Below are 10,619 nucleotides of genomic sequence, written 5' to 3' on the forward strand. Positions count from 1 at the left end.
TGGTGCCAGCAATTCATGAAATGTCTACAGTTTTAATAGAAAGTTATTTATGGATCATTGAAATTTGGTTTTCCACAGAATTCACTGGGTGTGGCTCTACCTGAGTTAGTGTGAATGTCTATGTTAGTAAGCTTTCTCTTTTATATCTGAGATAAGCAACTTAAAAAGTCATTCCTTATTATGGCTCTAGGTTACAGACATTAGTTCTTAATACTTAGCCATATAGTAGGTATCATGATGGCCTCCAATAATGGGTTCTTTAGAGGATCTTGGCAGTATTTACCTTTGAGGACTTCCATAACACCCATGGCACATGGAGATTGTTTGTATTTTTCATACTGCATATCTCCTTAGTATTGATCAATGTGGACACAGTGAACCCGCTCCACAGAGAACATCTGCAACCTTCAACCACAATTCAAGCAACCAGTCATGACTAATAGATGCCTTCTGGAAACAGCTGCTGCTGAGCCACCCACACTTAAGGATGAACCCTTATTGAGCCGATGGGAAGCACAGGTTACCATTCTTCTTGTTCCCATGTTGCCCAAGCTCTGGATCCACTGCTTTTTCACGTAGGTCCATAGCTCAGACTCCAACTCTGTAGTCATTCTCCAAACTCCTGAGCACTGTGCATCAAATAGCAAAGACAACATATACCTAATAAGAAAGAGCCAGTTCACCATCAGATAAAATCCCCAGGACCACCCATGGGAGATAAAAATAAAGAGGACCTAAAATACCCTTGTTCTCTGCCATTTTTCTAGACATTCTTCCCTGATTTAGTCACTCAAGTGACTAACATCCTGTGATTACTCTTAAGTCAAAGGAACTGTTCAGAAATTTTGTGGGTAGGCTCTCTGGCATAAAGAGCCTTCACCAAGCTAAACCATTACCCTTGCATACCCACTCACAGAAAGTATTAATGGGTGTATTTTTCTAACGGAACAGTCCGTAAATTCTCAAACAAATGAGTGCTCTCTGGAAATCTTACATCTTCAATGTAGAGAAAGGAGAAAGTCATCAAAGACAACTGAGATCTATGATTTTCCTGAGAATTCAAAATAATTACTAAAAAAAATTCTTACCACGGCAAAGCAAATGAACAATTCCACAGCTAACATAATGTAGGTGAAAAGTTTAAAATATTTTATCCAGGACCTAGAACATTCATAAATACTCATTATTAACATTCATTTATAGTCAAAAAGGCATTAGAAGTCATAGCTCAAGCCATTAGGTAATGAAGGGAAAAATTAAAAGCATTAATAAGAAAAACAATTTGAAGACAGGAACACGAACACACACACACACGACACACAGACATGCACATACTGATGCACACAAGTCAAGGCTCAGTGTTATTACTTGGAAAAGTTTAAGAACAATAGCAACATAAAAATACCCTATTTTTGGGGACCATATTCATATGACTTCAATAATAAGTACAAAGTTACCATTAATGTACAAACAGCCATTGTTATTTTGATAGTTTCCTTCAAAGGTTGGGAAGAACATTATTCTAAAAGCATAGATCTCCAAAATCAATAGAGTTACATTACTTAATTCTGATTTTCTTATATTTTAAAAATAAAACAGTTCTGTGATGTTGCTGATAAACAGAGAAAATAAAATATGCATGTGAGGCCTTATTTAGAGAACAAGTACAGAGTGGAAGAGATCTAGTTTAGACACAACCATGGGGTGATAGTTGAGTCAGTATTTACAGAGAGTGAAACCATGTTCCTAGCTCCTGTTATAGTAAAGCATACAAATACATATCGCGAAGATACTGGCAAGGCATTATTAGCCTGCAAATGTTAGGTGAATTACCTAAAAGATCAAATCAGTTTTATTGTAAGAATTCTTCCTCCTGTCATTCTTTGATCAATAAAGTTCATCTCCTGGATGCCTGATGTCTCATGAGCTTGTGTTTAGAACCACCAGGGGGAAAACATTAGGGGAGTGAGTGGGAAACTGCCAAAGAGTGTAAAGAAGAGAGCTTGCACCCCAATGTAGAGCACAATTACATCCTGAAGAAGGATGCTTCTTCCCAGCAGGCACCTAGGCTTCAGGGCTCTTTGGGTAGACTATCCAGGCACGATGAGTTTCACATAATAACATACGTGAGTTAAAGTTACCTAAAATTACAAGGAACCTGTGCAAAGTTTCCTCGGGTGATGGCAAGCCTTAAAATTGCACCCCAGGGAATCCTATGAAATAGTACAGTAGGGATTGTAACCCAATTTCCTAATTTTGCATTCAGTTTGTGTTTAGGAGTAGCTAAGCATCCACTGTGTTTTCAATAAGGAACCAGGGGTAGCTTGAATGATATGACTGGGAATATTTCTTTAGTCCTAAAAAGGAGAGCAAGCACAGGTGGATTTATTTGTAGACAACAGTTATTTTACCAAAGATAAGAAACATCATTGAATCATTTACAGTCCTTAGTGTTTGCCATGAAAAGCATTTAAAATACAAAACAAAACCAACACCACACACACACACACACACACACACACACACACACACACACAGACAGCACAGCAGAGGCAACCAGAAAGTAGAGGAAAATTGTGTTCTAGAGACCAAGAGAAGTGGGAAACTATAATATTTGTGTTAGAAAATACAGTTTTATTTTTTATTTTTATTTTATTTTTTAAAAATTTTTATTTTTTAAAAATTTCCCATAAAATAACTTTTGATTGTTAGCATTATACCATTCCTTGACCAACTCAAGATCACTGGAAACAGCACTGATGGAAGTGAATTTTAATTTTCTGAAAATTAAAGATAACTATTTTATATTAAAATTGTAGAAAAGAAATATATGATGCAAAGAAAAATAAATCACAAGCCTTGGTTGGGAGAATAGAGACAAAGTAGAAACAAAAGGGACATACAGTCACAGGAAGATGTATCTAGAGTGTTTGGGTAGACAAAATATAGTACATGAGCCACAGGCACTGGGAGCAGCAGGAGTTGGGAGTATTTCTGGAGCCACTAAGGAGAGATGTATGGCTGATGTTAGGAACATAAGTCTTTTCAGTTACAAAATAAAGGCCTTACAAAGTCAGGTTGTTAAGAACATTGATGAATTAGAATTTCCGTGGGTACACAAAGGCTGGCATTAGCATAAATAATACAAGAAATTTAAGGGTATTTGGAAACTTCATGCTGAAACTTCTGATGTTTCTTCTTGTCTGCTTTGTTCTCCTCTTGATTTAACATGATCTGTTTTCTGTTTTAGGATTACCTTACCTTTATAAATATTTAGTGTTTGGTTCCATGTCTCCAGTCATTGTTTCCATTTGCCTAATGTGAGATTCTGCCCATACCTTCTTATAATACCTTACGGTTATTTGGATTTCTGAAAAATGTCATAACGTGCCTGAGGTGCCTGTGGTCCAAGAAGCAATAACTGGTTTATTTTACACACTTAAGAAACAAAGATCACCACAGCAAAATGCTTTTCTTTGGCAGAATGCTGAGCCTTTACTTGGAGTACAGATCATCAATTATTTCACTGTATTTATGTAAAATTGATGACTGTGGAGTTTATTCTTGCTAATAGCTGCCTACAGGCCTCTTTATTTCTTTCTCACTGAATTGGTTATTGTTTGTGAATCTTGGGCTTTGCCCAGATAATGTACGATTTCTTTGTTACATGCATGTTTGGATACTGCACGTTTTTTTTTAAATTTTCATTGTTATCTTTTATTATTTTACAATATATTTCAAAAACTGCCATTATAGTTGCCTTGAGTTCTCTTAGAGTCCCAGAAGAACACCTAGATACACACAAACATCGGTCCAAAATACCAACTGACCTGGACCCCCACTACCAAAAGGGCTATAGTTTTTTAATCAATGTGTGACAATGCAAAATGAAATAAAAACCTCTTGGTTTTACACCCACATCAATATGATAATGTTGATTTCTTAACGCAGCACAATGAAAACTAAGTGGTAAGAAACTCAGGTCCTCAGCACAGTCAGAAGAGGTTAATTTTATGCTTGCTATTTGATGAACTTTTCCCTCTTGTGGTTACTTTTCTCTCTAAAGTCTTTGAGACCACTGAATTTGAGAAGATTGAACTCCGTCCTATGGGAAATATGTTCGATTCATTTGGAAGTCTGGTCACAATATGCTCCTCAGCTCACTCATTTTGACCTTGATTTTTGACCACTTTTCTTTAAAGACATCTCATGAAATACACTGATGATATTTTTTTAACACTGCATTTAGCACTCTTATGACTTAATTGTGAATGTAGCTTGATCCAAAGTATTCATTTTCTCAGAAAAAGACCTATAACCCTCTCATACAAGACATGCGATTGAATTTCAACACTATGTGTACGGACCATCTAAACAATAAAACCACCAATACATTTTTAAAGAAAAGGCAAAACTATGGCACACTGTAGCTATGCATGGACACTTTTTGATAGTATGCTAGTACAAAAAAGATCATGTTCCTATAAATCAAGTCCACAATGTAAACACTGAGTGACTCAAATTTTCTCCTGCTCTGTGAGACAGGATGACAAATGCATGTAAAATTTTCACTGTTGACATTGAGATTTCAGAAAACATGTATGGAAATTTACAAGCATGGATTTCAAAAACAATGAGGGAAAACAGTTTACAAGTTCTTTGTCAGCATGATCAGAAAAGAATAAAGCCCAAAAGATGACATATTCACACATGTATGAGCACACACACATCCACCCACCCGCCCCCCACACACATGAGAAGTTGGGGATAACTGTCATTGTTGTTTTTTTTTGCCACTGCTATACTATGTTAAAATGATTCAAACCCCACTCGAAAATCTGAGGTAAAAAGTTTGAATTGAAGTTGCTCCTAATGAAACAAAAATAGGTGGAGGCAGATAGAGAAGAAAAATGATTGATTGAGTTTATAAAGGCAGGGAAAGGTGAATCATTTACTTATAGTATAATTACCTTAAGGAAGCAGTATCTAATACTCATAAAACAGAACAAAAAACTGATGACATTGCCAAACAACATGAATTATTAGATGTCCCCGAGAACAAAACATTTGTTTACATGTTTTAATTGGATAAGAGCAAAGTACCAAAGTCATTATCTCAAAATATAATCATTTAAATAACACTCATATTTTATCTTTACGTTTGTTTTTGTGATAAATACATGTGTTGTGAAATATAATGCAGCAAAAGTGGACCCTTGCCTAGGTGTGAACTTGAGTAATTATGTCATACCTGGTATAAAGGGGATTTTATTTGGGGGAAAGAGGGGAGTGAGGACCTGGAAAGGGGTAGAGGCAGAGACAAGTAGAGATGTAGACCGGGAGACAGACAGGAGCAGAACCATGGTGGCAGAGAATTGGATGAGGCACAGAGGACAGAAAATGGGAGAGAGACCATCCAGGACCACGTAGGGGGAGAGAGGCAGAAAGAGAAAGACAGGGAGGGAGAGAGAGAGAGACAGAGAGAGACAGGGAGAAAGAGAGAGACAGAAAGAGAGGGACAGAGACAGAGAGACAGAGAGACAGAGACAGACAGATACAGGCAGAGAGACAGAGACAGAGACAGAGACAGAGAGGGAGAGAGGGAGGGAGGGTCTTTTTATCCAGCTGCTGCACAAGCCTGCACCTGGCTGGTGGCAGGTGATGATGTAAGTATAAGTCCCTGAGGTTAGCCGAATGGAAACGCCTGTAAGCTAACAGTATGTTTTTACTAATCACAGATCAAAATTATGACTTCCATTTCAAACACAATTTCAATTGTTAGGCAGAGGCCCTGGCTTTTAAATCATAGAGGAGGTAAAACGATGTTTGGGTCCTTTTATTCTTCCTGTCTTCCATACTCTTCTCACTGCCTCTATTATTTCCAATTTTCCTCCGTCCTTCTTACACTGTCTTTTTGATATAGGAGACCATTTTTTTTTTATTTTCTTTACTTTTGAAAATCTCATTGGTATATTTACAGTTTCAAACTAGAGTTTGTTTTCTTTCCTCTACATTTGTTTTTTTTACAGAAACAATGACTTGACATTCTACAATCTACACAAATAGTAACTTCCAGGGCAAAATCCTATCCATTTCTGATTTTAAAATGTTATTATGATTTATTTCAATACAGAAATGGTTTTAATGTCTTAATTTTCTGTGAATGATGTCTTATGCATAACTATCTGAATCACATATGCATGAACTTTTAGAAAACAAAACATTGTTGGGGGATAGTTTTGTGCACTATGTACTCAGATCTTAATATCTGTGCCTAGACATCTAGTTGCAGTCAAGCATCAATGGTTTCTATGTTGTGTTAAAAAAAAAAAATACATCGTCTCTGATTGGTTAAAAGAGCTGATCAGCCAGTTAGCTGGGCAGAAGACATGGGGTCTGATTTCCTAGCCGAGTAATGAGGTTCCAAAATAGAACCAAGAGCAGAGAAAGATCACAAGGAGGAAAAGTTCTGGAGAAGCCACGTGGCGGCGCCACTGGGGGGACGCCACGTGGGGACGTCAGGAGGATTCACCATGAGATCACAATGAGAAAGTTGCCATAACAACACACATGAACCGAGCCAACCACAGGATGTAACAGGACATTTGCGTGGGTAGTCACAACCTAGTAGAGTTGGAATGGATTAGAATCTACCTAGGTATTAGTGCATGAAGTTAGCTAATAAAGATATCAAGTCTCTATATTTATTCAGGAACTAAAATGGGCTAGAACAGGCATTTGGGAGGGAAAGGGGCTTAGAAACACCCCCAAAATTACATTTTCAAAACATTTATTGAATACATATCTGTCCTAAATACTTCAGTTCTACATGGTACCTCTTTTGGAGTAAAGTTCCACGAGACTTGAGGCAGCCAGTCTTTTACATCATGAAAATCTCTTGTACTTCTCTTGAGCAGTTTGTTTCCCACTTGGGTTTTTTTCTTTGTTCTTTGTTGTTTGACTCTCATAGTTTGCAATTTTTACTTTATACTCCATTTCATGATATTTTCTTTGGTTTTAATGTATTGCCTCAAATTTACAGTCTCATTAGATTAAGTTGGTTGTTGATTTGATTAGATTAAGTTGGTAAGTTAATACTCTACTGTTCAAACAATATACTTATTAGTTTTAATAGGTGTAGTTAACTTTTTATTTAAACTAGCATTTATCTTCTTTACAAATCAGGATGTTTTATAAGATGCTAACTTGTTTCTTTTTTGCTTTTGTGTAATTATTATTGATTGTAACTTCTATACATAAAGGCAAATGTGTAGATTTATCCTGCTGATTCCGTTTACTGATGCACACCGTGTACATTTTAGGAATAAGTACTTGGGAAAGGATAACTCTTAAGTTCTCATCCCTGAGGAAAAACAAACTTTAGACTGGGTAGTGCTAAATGAACCTTCCTGCTGAGATGTATGCAATGTATAAATGTTATAGTGTCAAGTGCATAATTAGACTAATTTTCTAAATTATTCATTCCATTTGTTCATAACTCAAATTCTCAAATGATATCCCCCTTCCAGGTTATCTCTCCACAACCCCCCACCCCCCGCATCCACCCACTTCCCGCTCCCCTTTGCCTCTATGAAGGTGTTCCTACACAGGCTCTTCATCCCTTCCACTCCACCCTCCCCCAACACTGGTCCATCAAAACTCCACAGGACCAAGGGCCTCCCCTCCCACTGATGTCATATAAGGCAATCCTCTGCTACACAGGTATCAGGATCCCTCTCTGTACACTCATTGGTTCGTGGTCTAGTCTCTGGGAGCACTGGGTAGTCTCTCCAGCCAACCCTGTTGTTCCTATGGGGTTGCAGTCCCCCTCTGCTCCTCTAGTCCTTCAGCTAGCTCCCCATTGAGAGATCTGATGGTTTGCTGCAAGCATGCAAATCTGCATTGGTCAGTTGCTGGCAGAACCTGGTGGGGTGGTCCCCAGATGGTCTTTCCTTCAGTCTCTGCTCCATTTTGTTTTTGTCCCTGTCTTTCCTTTGGACAGGAACATTTCTGGGTTAAAAATGTTGAGATGGATGGGTGGCTCCATAACTCGACCAGGGACCATGCCTGTCTGCTGTAGGTGGTCCTTACAGGTTCTCTCTCCCCTGTGAAACATGATTGTTTCCCTTTCTGGTTAAATGTGTTATCTTACCTAGCCATGATTTTGGAGTATGATGCAAAATATACCTGATTTCCTCTCAAATCCCTGCCTCCCTGTCTGTTTTAACTAATGGGAGAGTACTAAAAAGCATCACTCCTTGTCTTTGACCTTATGGACTGTTATGTTAGAGGCCACTGGACAATTGTAATTCTAATAGAGTATTATTGACAGCAAAAGATGACTTTCTCATTAACTAACCTAGCTGGATCTTTGATGGGAAGGGAGCCAACTACTCAATGATTCCAAATAAGAACAACCCCCATCCTTGGAAGGGTATGGAAACAGAGTGGGTAAACAGTGGAGGTTGCTGTTTGGTTCCTGCGGTCACTGTCATCAGTTACTGCAATGTTGGTTTACACAGGAATGCTTTCCCATCAGTGAGGCACTGGGGAAACAGTTATGCTTTCTCATCTATGGGGTCCCAAAGGCTTCACTGCCTATAAAACCTACTCAGGCTAGCTAGGATGTGCTTTCTTCCCATCTAAAACAAAGCCAATCCACAACTGAATTGGCCTCCTTAATGGTGTCTTTCACTTCACTGATGTAAACATCACTTACTGTAATCCACTCTGAAACAGATACAACTGTGAAATTCCAACCTGGAATTTTAATAAAGACTTTATACTTCTTTTACATATTTTTGTAGCATGCAATAATATTGATAAAAATTAATAAAAGTTTAAACAAATTTTCAGCTTATGGTTATAAAGTTATTGATCTAGAAAATGAACTTAAAATAACATACAACTTTATAAAAAATTTTAAAATATGCTCATGAAAATTTCTAGAATCTGATCTGTAATTTTTCATTAGCCTCAATATTTCATTACATCAATAGATTTTTAAATAGAATTGTTCTTCTCTTTTTATAAATTTTTCTGTATAATAAAATTATGTTATTTAACTGAGAATATATTTTAAATATATTTCCAGAGTCTATATAGCAAATATTCAATGCATATCTACTATGTGCTGGTTCCTGTAGCACCTATTAGGGAGATAATGGGCAGATTAAAAATCTCTGACCAATAAATTTTAATTATATGGGAAATGAAAGAAAATATAGGACGGTAAAGCAATATGATAGGTGCATATTAGCTACTTTTTAACTAGATTATTCAAACTACCCTGAAGTGTAGTTAAATAAATTATTTGACAAGAATATACCCTATTGAATGAAAGGTGGGAAGAGGCCAAGCCTGAAGACTGGGAACCTGAGAAACAAACAATAGTTTCTTACACATATAGTCAAGGCAGCTTTGAAAGATGAGTTATGTCCAGACCATGAAGGTCTCCAGAACTTTACACTGTAGGACCTCAATAATAAGGGTGTCATGTTCAAATTATATTTCAGAAAAGTGAGCCAGGTAAAAGATTAGAAATATTCCCATAGAGGGCACACTATAAAGAGAAGATTCTTCATTTAGGTAAGAGCTACAAGAGAGCAGCAACCTGTGATGCCTCCACCAATGTGAGAGTTAGAAGCAAATAAAAGGATTTTAATTAGTACCAGAGTCATTAGCCCATGCCCTAGCTAAGGCACTCCTCAACTCCCAGGGTCTGGTCTTGTAGCCATGGATAAGTCTAAGCCTAAAAGGAGCTACTCAAGGTCTGAGCCCTTATGGGAACTTACTGACAGTTGGTAGCTGCCTGGAAAAGGGTGCTCCTTGAAAGTGTTCTCACTGCTAGATTTTACACTCCACATCCATGCACATGAAAATAGTACTAACTGGACTTAGCATATATATATGCATATACATATATACATGTGTATATATATGCATATACATACATATGTATATATGTGTATACACATACATATATGTGTATACATATATATAGATAGACTTTATATACAATTATATAGTTTTAGTTACATGTATGTATGTGTGTGTGTATGAAGTGGTGAAGTAGACAATAATTTGAGAGGGTGACATGCTGGGGGACAGAAAAATATGGAGGGGTAGATATGATCATATTTGAGTAATATGTATATGAAGTTTGCAAATCACAAACATTTAAAACTTCATACAATGAAGTTAGATTTCTGCTAGCTATAGTGCTTCATAATTATAAGAGCACTTAGCCAAAAGTATGTAGGTTTTCATGATTTTGAGGATAGCCTGGATTGCATAATAGACATTGTACCCCCAAAACTGGCAAATAGAAGTGTTTACTTATATTTCTTCATGTGACTTTGCCATATGAGGTGAAGATACAGATGTTGGTTGGTAAAGAGAGACAGTCGGGTGAGATGCAGATGCAGAGGCTGATGCTCTGGGTTGGTAAAGAGAGACAGTCGGGTGAGATGCAGATGCAGAGGCTGATGCTCTGGGTTGGTAAGGAGAGACAGTCGGATGAGATGCACATGCAGAGGCTGATGCTCTGGATTGGTAAGGAGAGACAGTTGGATGAGATGCACATGCAGAGGCTGATGCTCTGGGTTGGTAAGGAGAGA

The 10,619-nt window shown here is 37.4% G+C and overlaps 1 long non-coding RNA gene across 1 annotated transcript in view; it reads right to left on the reverse strand.

The window, feature by feature from the left end:
* Positions 1–451: 451 nt before the first annotated feature.
* Positions 452–10,619, reverse strand: part of LOC116094398 — a 25,735-nt gene continuing 15,567 nt past the window's right edge. Inside the window, exon 4 of the long non-coding RNA XR_004120085.1 lies at positions 452–629. This is a non-coding gene — a long non-coding RNA (uncharacterized LOC116094398). The remainder of the gene's footprint in view (positions 630–10,619) is intronic.

The sequence above is a fragment of the Mastomys coucha genome, unplaced genomic scaffold, assembly GCF_008632895.1.
Source record: "Mastomys coucha isolate ucsf_1 unplaced genomic scaffold, UCSF_Mcou_1 pScaffold16, whole genome shotgun sequence".
Taxonomy (NCBI): domain Eukaryota; kingdom Metazoa; phylum Chordata; class Mammalia; order Rodentia; family Muridae; genus Mastomys; species Mastomys coucha.